The following is a 4,793-nucleotide window of genomic DNA, read 5'->3' as shown; positions in this document are numbered from 1 at the left end:
CTTTCCTCGTAATACCAACGTAGTCGGGAAGGTGAGACACCTCTTAACAGACTCTTCTCGGATATGGGTGGAGAGTAGAGTTCTTGTTATGTCAGCATGTGATTTAAGGTGGTATCCGCCTCCACGTCCGACGTGTTCTCGTCTGTGGGGAAGAAGAAGGCTTCGCAGAGCCGCGACAGATTAAGATATCCAAACGGGACGACGCCGGGGTTTCGCGAGCACCACAGCCGGCTTTTAATGGTGCTGTGCGCCTCAATACCGGCGAGGCACCGGCGCTATCTGCTCTACCACCTTAAGAAAAAGTTAATGAAATAAATGCTTTGGCCATTTCAGGGGTGTTGCCAGTCTTTGACGACACAGAGAAAAATGTCACTGAGCAACCGAGCAGGTAAACAGGTTCCCTGGATACGAGGGCACGTACACCGATAAACAAAACCTTCCCGGCAGGATTCGCTCCTGTGTTGCAGCGTTGCTTGGGAAATGTATGGGCATTCGTCAAATAGTCACTGTTGTGTGATTTTGCCAACACAGCAACTTGCAGCTTAAATGTTCCCACATACCTGCGTTTCTTTTACTGCTCGTTACCACAATATGACATATACTCTATTACAGGTGTGCATTCACACGTTTTTTTTATTTTTATTTATTTATTTATTTATTTATTTTTACAAATTATTGTCAATTAAATGGCGTTTAAGAGGGTTATTAAAAGTAAAAGATATGATGCAGATGTTATTTTTATTATTACTGATGCATTAACATGTGGACAGCGATTGATTGATGATGCAGTGGAGCTAATTTTAACCCCTTAATACACAGGCTTTAATGCGTATAAATGCATAATTTGACATTCTTTAAATTAACGTTGATCATATTGTGAAATTTTAATTAAAAAAATATATCCAGCAACTAGTAGTTAAACAGATGGATCGTGCTAAAAGTTAAATTTAGAAGAGCAAAAGTGTAAAGTAGCAAACAATGGATCAACTTGAGCACAAGTACCTTGAATTTGTATTTCAGTACAGTATTTGAGTAAAGGTACTTTCCACCACTGATTGTGGACATACTTTAGGCTAAGGCAAGCTATTGTATTTTGCCTTTGCAGTGATTACGTCCATGTCACTCAGATATGTGATAATCATCACAATAAGGTTCACCTCAAGGACAAGAGAGTTGTGCAATGAGTCAAAAAAAAAACAAAACAACTGACTCGGCCTCTGAAAACACGAACAGTCCTTCCTGCCAGCCTCAGGACCTGCACAGACTGTCTGTCTGATTACAGAGACACACACCTCCCCACTGTGCAGGGGACGCTGTGCCCCACCAGCATATTATCACACTGTCTGAGAACTGAATCATCCTCATCATTCTGCGTGTGTGTGTGAGAGACAGAGAGACAGAGAGATAGAGAGTGTGTTCAAAAGAAACATGTCCCAGAGACTCCACCAGCAGACAAAGGTGGCTGTCTTTGCCCGGCCCCAGCAGCTCCCTCTTTATCTGCCTCCAATCTCTTTCTTTCTCTCTGGGAGATGCTGACTCAGTGGAACAAAGTGAAAGGAGTTGGTTAAACTCCCTCCTCTCCGTGAAACACAACCCTTTGTTCGAGTCAAACGCCGCGCCTCTGAATTAGCTCCCTCCGCCGCTCGTTTTGACGCCCGTCACGCCGGCGGGAGCACATTGCAGTACGTGGATCGCAGGGTGGATGCTTGTCACTCTGGCCGCTTGAGACTCGACTTCTCCTTTCAGCCTTGAGAGGGCTTGGCTGTTCTCGTCAGCAGGTCTGGCTGTCAACACAGCTCAGGTCATGCAGAACATGCTGACCTTGTTTGCCCAAGTTAGACCTTGAAGTTGAGCTGATAAACTGATTTGCTGACAGACTCTCACTACATGCAACACTGATCTTGACATTCTCTATCTTTTTTTTTTTTTTTTAGGTATTTTGGCTACAGACCTCCCTTCAGTATGTCATTTGTTTTAATCCGCAGTAGCCAGTACAGTGTGTCCCCTCATTCTATCTGCGCCGACGTGACAAATCACAACCGTGGGTTAAGTCAAAGAGTTGCGTTAATGCACAGATTTATCATCATGCAGCCTAAAAGCTAAATGTTTTTCAGTGTGTGCTGCATGGTGCAGTAGGATGCACATGGGTAAGCCTGTGATGGAGGATGCAAGAGCAACCCCCATGTGCAACTGCTTGATAATGCATCACACATACTTCTGGGAAGAGTTTATTGACAAGGGAGGAAGGCCGTGTGGGCAGGTCGTAAACATTTCACATCAGATATCAGATCTGGTGGGACAGAGCAGCCTGTGTGCGATCGTGTGTGTCTATGAGTGTGTGTCCATGTGCGAGCAATAACGTGCGAGTTGTTGTGCGAGAGACTGAGTGTGTGGGACATGTGTGGGCGTGTGTGTGTGTGTGGGTGAGCAGCATTCCTATCCATCAAAGTCACAAGTGGGCCGCCCTCTGCCTCGGGAGAAAAATGAACCGTGCCCGACGCTCTCAGCCCGCTGCCGTTGTTCTGCCACCATTTCCTCCTGATTCATCCTGAGTGGCTGTGAGTTGGACAGACACACCTCGCCAGCCGACGCCGCGCTACACTCACAACGCTACCGCAGGAAGCTGACACATAAAGATGCCTGCATACCTTGCATGCTGATACGAACAATGTGAATTCATTCTTGTAAATCTGATCATACAAGGAGTGTCCGTCTCCCTGACAGATGCGAGGGTGGCTCTGAAATAATTGGACGGGCTTAGTCAAGCACTCATGCACAGGAGAAGTGTGTCAATGTACCACCTGTCTGATGTAAGATACGTCATCATTTCATAGTGCAAAGCCCATGTGTATCCTGTTAGCTGAAAACAGTGAGGTTATTTAACCGTCTATGCCACATATTTTATGTATGATGATGGAGAGAATGAGTTTCTCTACGCTATGGTTGCTTCCCAGCTAACAAAAAACATTCTAGTAACATTACTGGAAGTTGAGGAACCAGTAAGGTAAAAAAAAAAAAAAACTTGCCGTTTTAACATCTAGAGAGGGTTAGGGTGAAACATTCAAATAACCTTCCTGGAACATTCAGCAAACATTCCCAGAACATTTGTGCAACGTAACAATAATGTTGTTTTTAGGTCAGAACGAAAACGAAACAACCAAAAAATAATGTTCCCAGAACACATTTTACGTATGATGAAAGAAAAAATAAGTTTCCATGCATTATGGTTGCTTCCCAGCTAACAATAAACATTCCAGTAACATTGTTCAGGGAACAAAACAGTGACTTGAAAAAAAAGTTGTGCAGGAACGTCCAATAAACGTTCTTAGCAGCTGGGTTGGTGTGTGTTGGAACAGGTTTCGGAAGTTGGAATGGAAATTCTGATGTTAACTCAAAGAAATGACGCAAATATCCACAGATGTAACGTCCATTCATCTTGGCGTGTTGGTATTGATCTGGACTGACCTGCTCCTTGGACTGGCCCGGATCTTTATGTGTCTCTAATTTGATTCACCTGCTATCTTTGAGATGGTATTGACTGCAGCCTGAGTGCTTGTTACTGTAAGTGGATAAAGTTTCTGAATTATGTGGATGTTCAGCCATTTGGTCTGTAAAGGGAGACCGGTGAATGAGACTGAACTGTAGAGTCCTTTTCAAACTAAGAGACATTAAGCTAGATTCAGAAATAGAGGGAACATTTTACTGGTACTGAGCGATAAGAGGGTACTAGATGAGACAGATTTGTGGCAGTGTGTGTGTATGTTAGGGAGGATAGAGTAGTCAATACACACCAAAATGGGGGTTAAAAGTAAGAGTTCAAATCAACGCTTTTCTTAAGACGGAAGGGTGTTGTTGGAATTGTGATCCATGATCCGAGAAATTGACCTTTCTTATTTAATTCCGGTCATTTGTATTTCAAAATATCCTTTTTCCAAAGTGTGTTCTTATTTCACAATGTTAGTTTTCCAAATGACACTTTTGTTTCCTAATGCCACTTTTCATCACGACGTCTTGGTCAACCAGCACACAGGGCGGAGACAGGGGCTGTTGCTTCGGTCTGAATGACGCAGACGCTCCGATGCTACACAACGCAGGTATGATGCGATCGTAGACGTGCTGACAAGTGAGGACACAGCAAACACGTGCCGACGCGTCAAACATATGACGTGGATGCGGTATAGGATTTCGCACAGGTTTGCATCAGTTACTGCGATGGATTTAATGTATCTGTGCAAATAAATGACACAAAAATGTGTGAAGACAAGGTCTGCCCATGTGTGAGTCAGTATGTGAATGTGTGCGATGTGAGAAATGCATAGAGGATTAGATAAGATAGAGGGAAAAGATTCAAGCACAAATACAAGTGAGAAACTATACAACCTTGAATCTGGTATATCTCTAAAGTGCTGGTTTGTGTTAACAAAGTACAGAAGTTTCGTTCACAAATGAGGATTTTTCTACCATCATACCTTGAAAGCCAGAAATCTGGTCATAGTTGTGGCAAATGTGGAGAGGGATCAGTGTTAAATATTTAGGATGGTGTTCAAAAGTAGCCAGAATCCAGAGTGAGGAGGGGTGAGGAGTTGAGTGGGAGTGGGAAGGGTTTCAGTGTGGACGAGGCCTCTGATCCCGCACCTGCAGAAGGAGCCCAGCTTGAAGTGCTGCTCGCTTGCCCTCCCGGCTCACAGCACAGATGATTGATGACACATCTCGAGCTCCGCGGCTTTACACAGCGAAGCAGACGACGCGCCGGAGAGGGTGTCAGAGCCCCGGCCGGAGCAAGAACGAGAGAG

This window comes from Chelmon rostratus, chromosome 4 (genome assembly GCF_017976325.1).
Source record: "Chelmon rostratus isolate fCheRos1 chromosome 4, fCheRos1.pri, whole genome shotgun sequence".
Lineage (NCBI taxonomy): Eukaryota > Metazoa > Chordata > Actinopteri > Chaetodontiformes > Chaetodontidae > Chelmon > Chelmon rostratus.
This window is presented reverse-complemented; position numbering follows the sequence as displayed.